Below are 16522 nucleotides of genomic sequence, written 5' to 3'. Positions count from 1 at the left end.
AGCCTGTTAGTTAATGCAGTGTCTACCCTGGAGGCTTACTGTACAGCATGTTAGTTAATGCAGTGTCTACCCTGGGGGCTTATTGTACAGGCTGTTAGTTAATGCAGTGTCTACCATGGAGGCTTACTGTACAGCCTGTTAGTTAATGCAGTGTCTACCATGGAGGCTTACTGTACAGCCTGTTAGTTAATGCAGTGTCTGACCTGGGGGCTTACTGTACAGCCTGTTAGTTAATGCAGTGTCTGACCTGGGGGCTTACTGTACAGCATGTTAGTTAATGCAGTGTCTGACCTGGGGGCTTACTGTACAGCCTGTTAGTTAATGCAGTGTCTACCATGGAGGCTTACTGTACAGCATGTTAGTTAATGCCGTGTCTACCCTGGGTGCTTACTGTACAGCCTGTTAGTTAATGCAGTGTCTACCCTGGGGGCTTACTGTACAGCCTGTTAGTTAATGCAGTGTCTACCATGGAGGCTTACTGTACAGCATGTTAGTTAATGCAGTGTCTGACCTGGGGGCTTACTGTACAGCATGTTAGTTAATGCAGTGTCTGACCTGGGGGCTTACTGTACAGCCTGTTAGTTAATGCAGTGTCTACCCTGGAGGCTTACTGTACAGCCTGTTAGTTAATGCAGTGTCTGACCTGGGGGCTTACTGTACAGCATGTTAGTTAATGCAGTGTCTGACCTGGGGGCTTACTGTACAGCCTGTTAGTTAATGCAGTGTCTACCATGGAGGCTTACTGTACAGCCTGTTAGTTAATGCAGTGTCTACCCTGGGGGCTTATTGTACAGGCTGTTAGTTAATGCAGTGTCTACCATGGAGGCTTACTGTACAGCCTGTTAGTTAATGCAGTGTCTACCCTGGAGGCTTACTGTACAGCATGTTAGTTAATGCAGTGTCTACCCTGGGGGCTTATTGTACAGGCTGTTAGTTAATGCAGTGTCTACCATGGAGGCTTACTGTACAGCCTGTTAGTTAATGCAGTGTCTACCATGGAGGCTTACTGTACAGCCTGTTAGTTAATGCAGTGTCTGACCTGGGGGCTTACTGTACAGCCTGTTAGTTAATGCAGTGTCTGACCTGGGGGCTTACTGTACAGCCTGTTAGTTAATGCAGTGTCTACCCTGGAGGCTTACTGTACAGCCTGTTAGTTAATGCAGTGTCTGACCTGGGGGCTTACTGTACAGCATGTTAGTTAATGCAGTGTCTGACCTGGGGGCTTACTGTACAGCCTGTTAGTTAATGCAGTGTCTACCATGGAGGCTTACTGTACAGCATGTTAGTTAATGCCGTGTCTACCCTGGGTGCTTACTGTACAGCCTGTTAGTTAATGCAGTGTCTACCCTGGGGGCTTACTGTACAGCCTGTTAGTTAATGCAGTGTCTACCATGGAGGCTTACTGTACAGCATGTTAGTTAATGCAGTGTCTGACCTGGGGGCTTACTGTACAGCATGTTAGTTAATGCAGTGTCTGACCTGGGGGCTTACTGTACAGCCTGTTAGTTAATGCAGTGTCTACCCTGGAAGGGCTTACTGTACAGCCTGTTAGTTAATGCAGTGTCTGACCTGGGGGCTTACTGTACAGCATGTTAGTTAATGCAGTGTCTACCATGGAGGCTTACTGTACAGCCTGTTAGTTAATGCAGTGTCTGACCTGGGGGCTTACTGTACAGCATGTTAGTTAATGCAGTGTCTACCCTGGAGGCTTACTGTACAGCCTGTTAGTTAATTTAGTGTCTACCATGGAGGCTTACTGTACAGCATGTTAGTTAATGCAGTGTCTGACCTGGGGGCTTACTGTACAGCCTGTTAGTTAATGCAGTGTCTACCCTGGAGGCTTACTGTACAGCCTGTTAGTTAATGCAGTGTCTGACCTGGGGGCTTACTGTACAGCATGTTAGTTAATGCAGTGTCTACCCTGGGGGCTTACTGTACAGCATGTTAGTTAATGCAGTGTCTGACCTGGGTGCTTACTGTACAGCCTGTTAGTTAATGCAGTGTCTACCCTGGAGGCTTACTGTACAGCCTGTTAGTTAATGCAGTGTCTACCATGGAGGCTTACTGTACAGCCTGTTAGTTAATGCAGTGTCTACCCTGGGTGCTTACTGTACAGCCTGTTAGTTAATGCAGTGTCTGACCTGGGGGCTTACTGTACAGCATGTTAGTTAATGCAGTGTCTACCCTGGAGGCTTACTGTACAACCTGTTAGTTAATGCAGTGTCTGACCTGGGGGCTTACTGTACAGCATGTTAGTTAATGCAGTGTCTACCCTGGGGGCTTACTGTACAGCATGTTAGTTAATGCAGTGTCTACCCTGGAGGCTTACTGTACAGCCTGTTAGTTAATGCAGTGTCTGACCTGGGGGCTTACTGTACAGCCTGTTAGTTAATGCAGTGTCTGACCTGGGGGCTTACTGTACAGCCTGTTAGTTAATGCAGTGTCTACCCTGGAGGCTTACTGTACAGCCTGTTAGTTAATGCAGTGTCTGACCTGGGGGCTTACTGTACAGCATGTTAGTTAATGCAGTGTCTGACCTGGGGGCTTACTGTACAGCCTGTTAGTTAATGCAGTGTCTACCATGGAGGCTTACTGTACAGCATGTTAGTTAATGCCGTGTCTACCCTGGGTGCTTACTGTACAGCCTGTTAGTTAATGCAGTGTCTACCCTGGGGGCTTACTGTACAGCCTGTTAGTTAATGCAGTGTCTACCATGGAGGCTTACTGTACAGCATGTTAGTTAATGCAGTGTCTGACCTGGGGGCTTACTGTACAGCATGTTAGTTAATGCAGTGTCTGACCTGGGGGCTTACTGTACAGCCTGTTAGTTAATGCAGTGTCTACCCTGGAGGCTTACTGTACAGCCTGTTAGTTAATGCAGTGTCTGACCTGGGGGCTTACTGTACAGCATGTTAGTTAATGCAGTGTCTACCATGGAGGCTTACTGTACAGCCTGTTAGTTAATGCAGTGTCTGACCTGGGGGCTTACTGTACAGCATGTTAGTTAATGCAGTGTCTACCCTGGAGGCTTACTGTACAGCCTGTTAGTTAATTTAGTGTCTACCATGGAGGCTTACTGTACAGCATGTTAGTTAATGCAGTGTCTGACCTGGGGGCTTACTGTACAGCCTGTTAGTTAATGCAGTGTCTACCCTGGAGGCTTACTGTACAGCCTGTTAGTTAATGCAGTGTCTGACCTGGGGGCTTACTGTACAGCATGTTAGTTAATGCAGTGTCTACCCTGGGGGCTTACTGTACAGCATGTTAGTTAATGCAGTGTCTGACCTGGGTGCTTACTGTACAGCCTGTTAGTTAATGCAGTGTCTGACCTGGGGGCTTACTGTACAGCCTGTTAGTTAATGCAGTGTCTGACCTGGGTGCTTACTGTACAGCCTGTTAGTTAATGCAGTGTCTACCCTGGAGGCTTACTGTACAGCCTGTTAGTTAATGCAGTGTCTGACCTGGGGGCTTACTGTACAGCATGTTAGTTAATGCAGTGTCTACCCTGGAGGCTTACTGTACAGCCTGTTAGTTAATTTAGTGTCTACCATGGAGGCTTACTGTACAGCATGTTAGTTAATGCAGTGTCTGACCTGGGGGCTTACTGTACAGCCTGTTAGTTAATGCAGTGTCTACCCTGGAGGCTTACTGTACAGCCTGTTAGTTAATGCAGTGTCTGACCTGGGGGCTTACTGTACAGCATGTTAGTTAATGCAGTGTCTACCCTGGGGGCTTACTGTACAGCATGTTAGTTAATGCAGTGTCTGACCTGGGTGCTTACTGTACAGCCTGTTAGTTAATGCAGTGTCTGACCTGGGGGCTTACTGTACAGCCTGTTAGTTAATGCAGTGTCTGACCTGGGTGCTTACTGTACAGCCTGTTAGTTAATGCAGTGTCTACCCTGGAGGCTTACTGTACAGCCTGTTAGTTAATGCAGTGTCTACCATGGAGGCTTACTGTACAGCCTGTTAGTTAATGCAGTGTCTACCATGGAGGCTTACTGTACAGCATGTTAGTTAATGCAGTGTCTGACCTGGGGGCTTACTGTACAGCATGTTAGTTAATGCAGTGTCTACCCTGGGGGCTTACTGTACAGGCTGTTAACATCTCCAGTCCAACACACTTTGGCAATGGCGACAGAGAAACCTGAAATAGAAGGAATTAGAAGTGTGTGTGTAAGCCTTGCCGTGGCTCCTCAGAGACAGTCCATTGTGACTGATGTGTCACTAGCCCTAATCCATCTTGTGTAATGCCATTAAAACATGTTTCATTGTAATCACTGCTACAAGCCTCATAACAACGAACACCTTGTAAAATAAACAGTACAACATTGAAGGTGAGGGACTCCACAATACATCATGGCTCTTCCCAAAATGCACATCAATTTGTCTGCTTTAGTGGGTTGGGTAAATAGCTTGACGATACAAGCTACATACACTGAGTATACAAAACATTAAGTACATATACAGTGCCTTCGGGAAGTATTCAGACCCCTTTGATTTTTTTCCACATTTTGTTATGTTAGTCTTATTCTAAAATAGATTTTTTTTTATCCTCAAGAACCTACTCTACACTCAACACCCCATAATGACAAAGCGAAAACAGGTTTTTATATTTTTGCAAATGTATTAAAAATAAAAAACAGATATACCATATTTAAAAAAGTATTTGAACACTTTATTATGAGAATTTAGAAAATGAGCTCAGGTGCATCCAGTTTCCATTGATATATCATGACAAGGCGAGACCCAGATGCAGACACAGGAGGCAGATGGTTGGAGTCTTACAATATTTATTAATCCATTAGGATGGTCGTGGACAGGAAAAAGGGTCAAAACCAGTTCAAACTCCAAAAGGTACCGAAGGGCAGGCAGAATCAAGGTCAGGGCAGGCAGGCGGGAAAGTAGTCCAGAGTCAGGCACAGAGAGACAGGAAACACAGGGATAAATACACCAGGGAAAATAAGCAACACCTGGAGGGGGTGGAGACAATAACAGGAACAGGTGAAACAAATCAGGGCGTGACGTGATCATCCCTGAGATGTTTCTACAACTTGATTGGAGTCCACCTGTGGTAAATTCAATTGATTGGACATGATTTGGAAAGGCACACACCTGTCTATAAAAGGTCCAAAAGTTGATTGGTGCATGTCAGAGCAAAAACCAAGCCATCAGGTCGAAGGAATTGTCCGTAGAGCTCCAACAATCCAATGATCACTCTGACAGAGCTCCAGAGGTCCTCTGTTGAGATGGGAGAACCTTCCAGAAGGACAACCATCTCTACAGTACTCCACCAATCAGGCCTTTATGGTAGAGTGGCCAGACGGAAGCCACTTCTCAGTAAAAGGCACATGACAGCACGCTTGGAATTGGCCAAAAGGCACCTAAAGGACTCTCAGACCATGAGAAAGAAGATTCTCTTGTCTGATGAAACCAATATTAAACTATTTGGCCTGAATGCCAAGCATCACATTTGGAGGAAACCTGGCACCATCCATACGGTGAAGCATGGTGGTGGCAGCATCATGCTGTGGGGATGTTTTTCAGCGGCAGGGACTGGGAGACTAGTCAGGATCGAGGGAAAGATGAAAGGAGCAAAGTACAAAGAGATTGTTTAAAACCTGCTCCAGAGTGCTCAGTACCTGACTGGGGCAAAGGTTCACCTTCCAACAGGACAACGACCCTAAGCACACAGCCAAGACTATGCAGGAGTGGCTTCGGGACAAATCTCTGAATGTCCTTGAGTGGCCCAGCCAGAGCCCGGACTTGAACCCGATCTAACATCTCTGAAGAGACCTGAAATAGCTGTGCAGCGATGCTCCCCATCCAACCTGACAGAGCTTGAGAGGATCTGCAGAGAAGAAAGGGAGAAACTCCCCAAATCCGTTTTAGAATAAGGCTGTAGCGTAACAAAATGTGGAAAAGGTCACGGGGTCTGAATACTTACCGAAAGCACTGTAGGCTAGCAAATTTAATTTTGAAATATAATAGGGCCTTTTTGTCAAATTAGTAGGCCAACTCATATATACAGTACCATTCATAATGTTTCCCCTAATGTTATTAGCCTAACTCCTCTTTCTCTAAGATTACTTCATTCCTTCCTCGCTTTCAACAGTTAAATGAAATACATGTTGTTGTCCTTATCATCATCATTCTATTGATGTCCTTGAATAATATAGGTCTAGAATTAGATGGAGAAGCCTTTCACGTCTCTTCAAGAAGATTGAATGGTTATGGTTCTGAATGAATAACTGCTATAGCCTACCATAGCGCGTTCACTCTTTTTTCAAACTCCCCGAGAGTTCTATTGGCTGCTGAATTTAACGTTCAGCAAAAAAAGAGATTGCATCCCTCTTTGAATAGTCTATTGGTATAAGAAATGCTAAAATAAATCATGTCCAGCAAGTTATTCAAGTCTAGCTTTTCCTGCTTGGGACTCCAAAAGCTAAGGAGTGGTTTTTTAAGAGAGGCCAGCGGAGAACAGGTCCTTGTGTATTGAGCAAGAGACAGAGGGGGTATAAATTAGAAGCTTATTATGCATAACCCATCATTAATTAGCTAAGTTTAAGGCATAAGGCTAACACTGCACTGAATTTATTACCTGAAAGAGGTAGGCTCGGACATCTACACTGCATTCGGAAAGTATTCAGCCCCCTTCCCTTTCTCCACATTTTGTTACGTTACAGCTTTAGTCTAAAATGTATTAAATTGTTTTTCCTCCTAAATCTACACACAATACCCTGTAATGACAAAGCAAACACAGGTTTTTCGAAATTTAGCAAATGTATAAAAAATGTAAAAACTTGAATATTACATTTACATACGTTTTCAGACCCTTTACTCAGTACTTTGTTGAAGCACCTTTGGCAGTGATTACAGTCTTGAGTCTTCTTGGGTATGGCGCTACAAGCTTGGCATACCTGTATTTGGGGAGTTTCTCCCATTCTTCTATGCAGATCCTCTCAATCACTGTCAGGTAGGTTGTGTGTGCGAGCGAGTGCAAGAGTGTTCGCGCGTGCACTGATTTAAAGCAACGATATTCAAGTGATGGTTTAAAACTCTGCAGCTGCAATTAAAAAATACATCTTTACAAAAAACAAAAGGTGACCCTTGAAAGCCAGATGGAGATGGTAAATTAGATGCACATTCGTTCTATATATTACTGTATCATAGGCTATGCTGCAGCAAATGTAGGCCTACCTGTCAGAAGGGGGGAAAAAGTTAGCATGGTGAGATGATAAGTCTACATGCATTGTGAACTGCGCTCCATACTGAGATGGACTGTCTGTCCCCACCCTGAGGGTTGGTTCATCATGCAGAGGACAAAGAGAAGCCAGATTAAGGCATTGCATATAATTTAACAGTTCCATTTCACACTATGCTGTTCATATAAATCATTTATCATAATTTACCAGTATCTGGCAGTTATTTATCCCGGGAAAACGGAGTGGTTTTGGGCAGTAAATCTCGGTAACCGGGTACCCTCCATTCAACCCTAGTGTAGATGAAGGGGAGGAGACAAGTTTTAAAGGATTTTTAAGCCTCGATACAATTGAGACATGGATTGTGTTTGTGCCATTCAGAGGATGAATGTGCAAGACAAAAGATTTAAGTGCCTTTGAACAGGGCATGGTAGTAGATGCTAGGCGCACCAGTTTGTGTCAAGAACTGCTGGGGTTTTCATGCTTAACAGTTTCCGTGTGTATCAAGAATGGTCCACCACCCAAAGAACATCCAGCCAACTTGACAACTGTGGGAAGCATTGGCGTCAACATGGGCCAGCATCCCTGAGGAACGCTTTCGACACCTTGCCCCAACAAATTGAGGCTGTTCTGAGGGCGAAAGGTAGGGGCGGGGTGGTGCAACTCAATATTAGGAAGGTGTTCCTAATGTTTGGTAGACTCAATGTAGTTGTTAGGCACTTCCTGCCTTTATGGATAATAAATAAATGTGGGCTTACATTTTGGGAACTGTAGGATATAACCTGGCTGTGGATTAAGGTGAAAAGCACAGAGGATATTGGCTATATTAATATGTAAAGTCTTCTTCAAATCCATCCAGTTTTAATCCAACTTTGGAAAAGTTCCTTCAGAGAATCCAAGCCTATAGTTTAGGTTATTTTGAGGCACCAGACTCTTCGCAATCATCACCTATGTTCAGAAGCTTTGTTTTTCCAATCCAGGAAGTATTTTCTTTCAGGCTTCCAGGGTGCGAACAGAGTACACAGCTCCCCTGCCTTTCTCCTCTGGCTGTGTGAAATGTATCAAGAGCAGACAGCAAAAGCAAGAGAGCTCCAAAGACTAATGCCTCGGCAGAGACATTAAGCACAGAACTAGACGGAAACAGAGATTACATCCTGGGAGTGACTTGAATAATAAAAACCTGTAGCTCCTTCAAGGAGGAATTGAAGTTCGGAAGGATTTTGCACGCAGCCAGTCACGTACGGCGTCGCCAGACACACTCAAGGTTCCTGGGTCAATTACCTAATTACCCAGTTTCAATCAAGGGCAGTGAATGAGAAAGTATCAGATGACAGGAAAACAAAGTGGATTTATGGAGGACTGAGTCATGAATAGGAGTCCAGGGAGAAACAAACAGGGCTTTGTTATAAAGGGTGTCTTTAGTATCACTGTAGGATATAATAAAAATAAACAAATACCTACATAATAAATACCATAACATTGAGCATAATTATATTTTAGCGAACACTGGCGTTTATTCACTACAAGTATCCAGTTAAAGAACAGAATACACTGTTCTGCCTCTGTCATGCATGAGTTTATAGGCAGGCACATGATGTTGAAACACAGTAGAAAGACGACATCATTGAAATAAGCAAGCACACTGACATAATAAACCAAAAGCCCAAAACTATGTTGGTTCTACTGCTCATCACACAAATACAGAATTTAACTATTTTATAGGTGAAAAATAAATAATCTGAAACTGTTAACATATCCAATCAGTACGTTTTATAGGCTAATCCAGGCGGAAACATCAACACTCCAGGCAAGTACCCCCTTCCTGATGGTTCAAATTGGCTTCATGTGTTCATTTCTCACTCTCAACCCAAACTTTAATTCATGTGTTCATTTCTCACTCTCAACCCAGACTTTAATGAGTACAAATAAAAAAGATCAATGTGTTACCCAATGATCCCAAAGTTATGAGTCATGCAAAAAAACACAAAATGTCAATAATCCAAGTCTTAATTTTAGAAAGATCATCATAGTGCTAATTATGCAAGAATGTTATTAGAACCCAACATGCATTTTCAGAAGTTTTGAGGACAACACATGGCAGATGTAGCTTCCATGATGCCTGATAGGCCTTGGACATGCTGCTTTCACCTATCCTGTTTTCAGATTAGTGGAGAGATTAAGGAACGGAGACAATGAGAAGAGAATGCTACATAAGAGTTGAGATGCATCCTTGACAGCTATCAGTGAAATAATCTGATAACATGACTCTGATCAGATAAACCAACTTCAACAATCCCACTATCTTGATCTTGCTGCATAAATAGATTGAACCAAGCTTTGGACACAGAATTACTTCAATAGGTCAACTAGGGGGTGAGTATATTTGTCCTGTTTCACACATACACAAGTGTGTGGAGGGATGTTTTGTTTTTTGCATATCCCACTCCCCCAGAGACACCCTCGGAGAGTGGGGTCATGGCCAGGGATCACTTAGAATGAAATAATTAAGTTTCCACTGGAGCAACTCAAGGAAGGCATTTACTTCAGTCAAGGGCACATTTCGTCAGTGTCCTAACCTGCTTGAAAACTCCACAGATATAGCAGTGGTGAATCCCACCCACTTCACACCCTACCACCCTTGATTGTCTCCTCTCTCCGTCAATTAGTGGTGGGAAGTCATGGAGGTGCAGGTGGGTTTTGCTGAGTAAACAGCATCTAGGCCAGGCAGTTAGGGCTGCTTGATGGACGAGGCCACGTTGGTGCTGTGGGCTGATGCCTCAGGAGTAGGAGAGTTCACTAATTAAACAGGCAGCTGCTTTGCCAGTGTGTGTGTGGTGTGTATGTGCGTTTGTGTATCAAGGAATGCGGATGCTATACTACCCAACTGGGTCCATTATCTCTGGACCAATCCAGTGCTTGCTGAACACCACTTACCTTTGACATTGGAAAGGGGACAGTGTTTTTACCATAAATGATGCACCACTTCCTGCCTGAAGATAACACATCAAGATACACTGTTCAGTAAAGTAGACTTTGGTAGACAGTAGAGCAATAAAGAAGTTAAGATTGAGAGGACTGCCCTATTACTAAGCACAGCTATTCTGCACAGTAGTTGTAGAATATCTTGGCACTATAGGCACAGAACAAACACCTTTATTTAGAATACTGCTATATGCATACGTGAACAAAATATTAGAATTTGCATTACAAGTATTGGGCTGATGCAATTTTACGCTGCAATAGGCATGAATTATCATCCTCATACCAAGAGTGATGTCTAAATATTTGATATGCTTCTCAATTACAGATGCGGTCTGAACATTAACTCGTCTGACCCCCCCCCCCCCCCCCCCCCCCAGACACACACACTCGCAGAGAACGTTAGCGAGGGTATTTCTTTCACTGCGGGAGCTGATCAATTCAGCTAAACTGTTGGGAGTGCAATTCCTACACGTAGCCTAGCTCTCAAACATCCTGTCAGGCTTCGACTGAAATCTGGAGACCATCCCAGGATGCACTGCGGTAGGAAGCAGCAGCAGCCTAGGCAGAATCAGGCCGCGCTGGGTCGTTGCCGCTCACCAGTAGAGAACATTAAGAATCCTGATGCCCCTCTCCTGGTGGACTCCTTAGGCTGGTTGTTAAGGGAGCTGCTTCTCCTCCCTCAACCCTCTGAGTCTCAGTGGTCATCCTTCAACAGCCCCCACAGAACAAAGCCTATTGCGAGTGATGCATTTATTTTTGAAGGTTACATTGCTAGAGTAGAAAAGACACTGGCAATGTTGAAAAGCTTTGTGACGACAGCAGAACTGCAATTTCCACACCTCACCTGTGAAACCATCCACTGTTGTCTGCCTATCAAAACAGCTGTTCATGAGCAAACACCCGACCCTAAATTCACTACACAAATACAAAGAAAAGACAAGTGTAGAATGAAACAGTTTTACGGATTCATTAAAAAGTCAATATTTCTATTCCGAGCGAATAAAACAAGGCTATCTAAAGCTCAGAGCTAATAAAACTAGGAGAGAAGTTGACCAACTATGTAATTAGCCAGCATGCTCCCTAGGTCTCACCTTGTCTTAAAACAACACACCGCTAATTCATTCCACAGGCATTATCTCAGAGCCAGAGCACTAATGATAAAGACTACAGTAATAATGACTGGATTAGGAGCCTCTGAAACAAAGAGACTCTTTATATTCTTGAAACACCGTTTCTCCCTCAAAACCCCAAGACCAAATAAGGTGGCAAGCAAAAAGGTCTTTGGATCCCCCCTTTCAACTGACTTCGGTTTGAATATCCTTGGAATCCGTAAAATAATTGCATTCATCTTTAAAAAAAAGTGTTTGGCTTCGATGTTGGTTGTTGGAGTTCCTAATTAGTGTAACTGTCAAATTGCTAAAGCACTGACATTTGTAAACCTGATTAAGTAATTGTTATCCAGGCCTTGTGACAATGCACGCACCTTTTATTCTGCTTAATTGATGAGCTTCAAAACAGTAATAAACAGTCATTAGGGTCTAGCTTGGCGTTAGTGTGCCAGTTGATTATCTATGCTCATCTCATTTTAAACCAATTTCATTACACTTCCAGTGAAGGATCCCTTGAAACAAACAAACTAGAGAATTCCAAATCTAACAAAATAATATTTGATTTGAGAGGCAACAGCAAAGTAACTTGAGTCAAATTCAGGTGAGCAGGAAGTAAGGAAACTATGGTTTTATGATGTACAATTTTACTCTGACTATATCTAGCTGTTGCCATTTTTTATTGCCTTTAGGTAGACCTGGATATACATCAAACATAATATCGGTGTTGATCTCAGCTTCTTGAGGTCAACAGTACACCTACACAGGTCCGTATGCCTGTGCTTATAGGCTCATTTCACCCGCAGGGGCTATAAAAGATGCTCCAACATGCAGCTGCTACATAAGCTACTAACACCTGCTAGACTGTTCAAAAAAAAGAGAACGGCAGCACATAAAAATGCACTTTGGTTCAGACTTGCTGCTTTCATCTTTAGATGGAATACAATTCGGAAATGAAATGGGAATCACTCATGTAGATTGGGCATGGAGTGTCCCTCCCTGGCCAGTCAGGAGGATTAGCTCCTCTGCAGATTGGTCCGCCAGTGAGCCAGTCTAATGAGTTTCACCCTGATGCACCCCACATTGTCCACGCGCCATCAACATAAATGTTAACACTGTCCGCTTAGCAACAGTGGAGACCTGAGGGCCACGAGAGCCAGTCAGAGGATCCCAGGCCATTCGGCCCCTGGCCTCCAACCACAAAGAAGAAAAGGTTACCATGGTCCCGGCTATTGATATGAAGCGCATGCGGTTAGAGTGCAGAGGCGTGAGACAGTGCAATATTGATGAGGGTTCTCTGAGGATGTAGTCATGTTCCAGGAGCATGGAGAGGGCTGGGAAGGAGCTTTGAGAGGGCTAAGGGGCTTCTTGCCATGATTTATTTACACCGATCAGCTTCATGCTGAACTTAAATCAATAATGGAACTTACACACATTAGTTCATGTGCGCGGCCGTCCAGGTTACACCTGAGGGGGGCAGACCGAGGGGACCCAGCCACTCTGGAAATAAGGCACTTTGAAGAGTGGCGTTCCATGACTGGCAGAGAATGTGTACGCCTGACCGGGCTACGAGCCGCTTACACAATAAATGGCGGGAGACTGTCGGATGGGGGAAGTGGAGCAGGAGGAGTAGGAAAAAAATACATCCTCTTATTGCTTTTGAGAGTGAAAGTGGCTTAGCAGTAGTCAAAGCACAAGCAACTCTTTGAACTGTGGCGTGTCTCCATAGAAGCCAGCAACTCTTTGAACTGTGGCGTGTCTCCATAGAAGCCAGCAACTCTTTGAACTGTGGCGTGTCTCCATAGAAGCCAGCAACTCTTTGAACTGTGGCGTGTCTCCATAGAAGCCAGCAACTCTTTGAACTGTGGCGTGTCTCCATAGAAGCCAGCAACTCTTTGAACTGTGGCGTGTCTCCATAGAAGCCAGCAACTCTTTGAACTGTGGCGTGTCTCCATAGAAGCCAGCAACTCTTTGAACTGTGGCGTGTCTCCATAGAAGCCAGCAACTCTTTGAACTGTGGCGTGTCTCCATAGAAGCCAGTACAGCTTGGCAAAGGTTTGGTTCTTAAGAGGACTGCTGAAGTCTCAGTGGAAAAGGCCAGGCTTAATTGCTCTTACAATTAACTTAATCAACTGGATGCCTAAATGAGTTCCAAAGAAAGTTGAGAAGTGTTCACAGAGAAGTGTTCACAGAGAAGTGTTCACAGAGAAATGTGCACAGAAATTATTTTATTCCAGGTGTTTAAGCCGAGAGCTGCTATTTTTCTGACAAAATATACAGTATTTACATATTTCACCTGCCTTTTCCCTCCCAACTTTGTGCAAATGTGAAAATCAAAAGGGCAGCTCAGTAAGCATACACTGCAGTGTGAAAGTGCCAGTCAAATTGTGTCACTGGTTCATGCGGTTTGACTCCAGCCAGAAGGACAATGACCACAGTGTAAATCTAGCCATGTACATGGAAGACTAATGTTAATATCTATAATTATCTAGTCTAACTTGTATCTAGTCTTATTCTGATCAAAACCTATATGACAATTCCAGTTTCTAAAACCCTGTTTGATTCTAGCTACCCGTGCCTGTCAGATTATATTGTGAAACTGAAATCAGTGGTCATTTTTCTTTTTGTCAGGTGGTGTTTCAAAACAATTATTGTCCGAAAACTATTCTGCTATATCTTAATTTATTGCCCTTACAAAGCGACATATTATTTCCTTGAAAGTGGCACAGGCGCCTATTTTCTCTGCGCTGTTGTCACAGAAAAATGCACACCATTTTAAAAATAAATCAGCAAAAATGCAGTATCTGTAGAAAGAAAACCATTGTGTTTTACCTCATTTTACATTATCCGAGGTGCATATAGACACACCTTATCCATCCCCCACCAATACCATACCTCTGGAAGGCTATTTGTTTGTTTCTTCGTGACCTGTGTTATCTGGCAAATGAGAAGAATATACCACAAAATGAATTATTTATGCTATTAAAGTGCTTTGACTGCAGAGAATGTATTGAACAACGGAGGCCTAGAAATAAAGGTGTTACATTGTGACAATTCACCAAATCATGTTTTCTTAATCCATAAATTATTCATATTCCATATTCAAGCTCTACTGAATATTAAAGCACAAATATAAAATGAACAAAAGGTCCCCGTAAATGAATGATGCTTCTCTTGCAGCATAACGCCTGTGCTGTTGATACATTCAAGCCTATGCATACAGCCCGGGAATAACACTTGGCAGAATCCTCATATGCATGTTGTTAATGCAGATTTGAAAATCTATCCCTCACCCATGCTATGAATTCACTATCTTCCTGAAAATGAGGGTCTAAAAAGACAGCGCAAACTTCCTCAAAGACATGCTAATTACGTTTTTCATTCTAGAATTCCAAAGTTCTTAAAAACGGCTGCTTTTATTTTCTTCTTCTTACCCACCATAACTGATGACATAACAGGTTTACGCAACAGCCACAACACGCTTACCATAGTCCCGCAAATTGAAGTTACCTGAAATAGCCACTAACATTATGACCATAGATGCATGCAACTAGAAAATTGACACCACTACACTTGTCCTAGCAAAGGGAAACACTATCACGGTGAGTGGCCAAGACAAGAGTGGGGGGGGGGGGTGTCATTCTCCAGCTGAGCCTAACCGAGGTGAAATTCCACTTGAACGATAAAGGAATTTACAACTGAACAGCGTGAATGAGCACTTGAATCTGTTGACAGAGGCGATTATATTCAAATGTCTCAGCCTTCAGACACCTCTCCTCGGGTAGAGATGGGAACCTCATCAGGGTTCTGGTGATTGAGGATCAATTGGAAAGAACCGTTCAGATGCAGAATGAGAAGTGGAGACATGGAGAGACTAGTCCCGCTGAGGACAGTCATTTTCTTGTTGAACGTACCGTAGACATGAAAATAAGATGGAGTCATAACCGAGGTGCATTAAGATCCTGGAGGAATGAAAGGTCATCTCCACCATCAATACAAATATCTGGAGACCTCTAGGCCATACAATCAACCGCTGAGGAACTGAGCCTTTCTTTATGAATGCCTTGTGTCATGTAGGTCAGGAGTCATTGCCTTCCTACTTCAAAATATAGCTAGTATAGAAATTGAAATAGCAATATTGTTACCCAGCCGAGAGGACCACCTCAATAATGTCCTTGTATGTACTATACTGTTGTCTCTCCCTCGAGCTGCTTTCTATGTCTTTCAATTATTCACGTCCAAGAAGTTTATCTTGTCTGCGTCCACTTTGCCCTTGACGAACTCGTACCTCCAGAACTGCAGGGCCTGGTCCAGAGTGAGGCCTATGCCCTTGAGGAAAAGTTTGTACTGCATGCGCACACTGTGGCGGAGGTGGTGGCTTTCCCTCAGCAACCGGTGGAGTTGCCTCATGGACAGGGGGTAGGACTTCACCGATAGCTGAAGGAAGAGGGGACACATTTAGATATGCAGGCAAAAGTCAACTGCCTAACTTTACCATGACAGCAATGCAACCAAAAAGCTGCATGGAATGATCCGTTTCATCCACCAATGACTCCATATTTCCATCTTTGCTCTCTGAACGCACCGATATGCAGTCAGTTTGTTACGTGGCCCGCAATATCACAATCCAGACTATGCTAAAAATGTCCTCCTGATTTTCTCTAGGCCAGACATCCTTATCACTTAAAGCTGTGGTGGTACTGTTAATACAGCTCAATATCATGTAAAGCACACACACACACACACACACACACACACACACACACCATTATTAAATGGCTCATAAGAGGAAAGCTTATTTAGTAGAGCTGCAGGAGAGCGGCAGTGATCGTCTATCCCAGCAGTCTGGTGATCACAAGGTTCTGGTTTAGCCACTCAGAGCCCAAAGCCAACTCTACAGGTGCCGAATAGAGAGAGAGGAAAAAAACTAGACCCACAGCCAGCCTTTTCCATCTGTTGAGCACCACATCACAAACAGCTGAAATTAAAGCCCTCTCGGTCTCATTCGTTCTCCCATGACCAAGTAGTAGAGGAATGTCTCGCCAGTAGAGACGACAAAGCTGCTTCCCTGATCGACTCCTAGCTGTGGAATAGTATCCATTTCTGGTTCACATACATGGCTTGCTTGCGTCAACACACTTAGAAAGAATGCTGTGTGATTTTGACATTGAGAAATTGAGTACTAAATACTAAAAGTGAACATTTAAAGCATTGTGGGTGACATTTCCAGTTG

The 16522-nt window shown here is 43.7% G+C and overlaps 1 pseudogene; it reads right to left on the bottom strand.

Annotated features, from left to right (window-relative positions):
* The window catches only part of LOC120029394, a 114373-nt pseudogene that overhangs the window by 27736 nt on the left and 70115 nt on the right, over nucleotides 1-16522 (bottom strand).

This window comes from Salvelinus namaycush, chromosome 35, assembly GCF_016432855.1.
Source record: "Salvelinus namaycush isolate Seneca chromosome 35, SaNama_1.0, whole genome shotgun sequence".
Classification (NCBI taxonomy): Eukaryota; Metazoa; Chordata; class Actinopteri; order Salmoniformes; family Salmonidae; genus Salvelinus; species Salvelinus namaycush.
Note: the sequence above shows the minus strand (reverse complement) of the source record. Positions and strands in the feature narration are given on the sequence as shown.